Source organism: Musca autumnalis, unplaced genomic scaffold, assembly GCF_047663935.1.
Source record: "Musca autumnalis isolate F117 unplaced genomic scaffold, ASM4766393v1 scaffold_363, whole genome shotgun sequence".
In the NCBI taxonomy this organism is placed as follows: Eukaryota; Metazoa; Arthropoda; class Insecta; order Diptera; family Muscidae; genus Musca; species Musca autumnalis.
In genome coordinates, this window is record NW_027411937.1 from 27908 (window position 1) to 29442 (window position 1535).

Sequence of the window (1535 nt, forward strand, 5' to 3'; positions counted from 1 at the left end):
TCCGATTATTTAAAGGAACTTCATAAAAGAAACAAGTGGAAGCGCCCGTCAGAAAATTTGGTATTAAATGACCTTGTTGCTTTGCCCCAAGAATTGGGGAACCCTAATGAATGGCGTTTAGGGCGTGTGATGAAATTGTACCCTGGTCCGGATGGACATGTAAGAGTCGTTGACCTAAAAACATCATCGGGCATCATCCGACGCCCTGTTCATAAACTTGTTTTGCTTCCCAGATCCAACTAACTAAATTACCCCTATTGTCCCGGCCAGTGCATCACATCTTTCCTTAAACTTATTGTAATAATTGTTTCTTTTTCCTGCAGCCATGATGTATGATGATGAATACCGTTGTCCCATTTGCCAAACGCGCCATTCTCTTCGTCTGTGCCGGTCATTCTTGGCAATGCATCCCGAAGAAAAAATGAAATATGTACGACAGAACAAAATCTGCAGAAATTGTCTCGGGATGTCTCACGCACTGAAAGACTGCCGCAGTAACTCGGCATGCCATCGCTGTTGGTATGACCACCACACACTACTCCATCCTGTTACCAGTCCAAAAGAAACCTGGCTTCAAATGACCGCTCTGGCCCTTATACACCGTCCAAAGATGGATGAGAAAAAACGAGTTGTGCGGATTCTTTTGGACCCTAACGCCACGGAAAGCACTTTCTATAAGAGTAGCCTTTATGTTCCATTCGATATCGAGGAAGACGAAGGTCTGGTGTAGGTGCAGCTTACAGACCGCCACAGCGAAGTTCGAACGCTAACCGTGAAGCTAAACATCAAAGCCGGTGCACCGCCAGAACAGACTCCTAGGGGCCGTGGGCTCCCCGAGAAGGTTCTAAAGAGGTATGACTTGGAAGATTTAGCAGATCCTTCCTTTTACATACAACATGACTGTGTGGTGGTTTTAGGCCGGGATGTGTCGAAATCGATTTATTTGGGGCTGCCCCGGGAAGAAAAGGGTCTGCCCTATATGCAGAATAGTATCTTCGGCTACACCTTTTTTGGTCGAATCGAATTTGATCTGGAGGGAAACCGTGCAGAGGTCATCTGGCTCATGAAGAACGACAAATGAAGAAGTTATTTATATGTGTATATAAATTTTTCGTTTAAATTGTCCCTGCAGGATTTTGTTTATTTTCATGCTAAATTTGCCCCAGGTGGGCTTGTAGTTAATGAATTCATTTATGCTCTGTTCCAGAACCTGCAAGAATCTACTATTTTTTACTACGATAACAATTTTTCCTTTATGTTATCGAAAAAAATAGTAAAAATTAGTAGATTCTTGCAGTACTGGAACAGACCATTAATATTTTATCATAAATACTTATCATTAACATATGTATATTAATTTACTTGCCCCAGGTGGGCTGAATTGAATTGTACTTGAAGTTTGTTATTTTGGAACTGACCGTCCAAGGGAGGCGGTATGTTCACGTACGTAGGGTTATGCTATTTAAATTCATTTATAGTTACTTAAATTTGATTGTTGAGTTAAAGTTTAATAATCACAACTATGTAAGCACGGC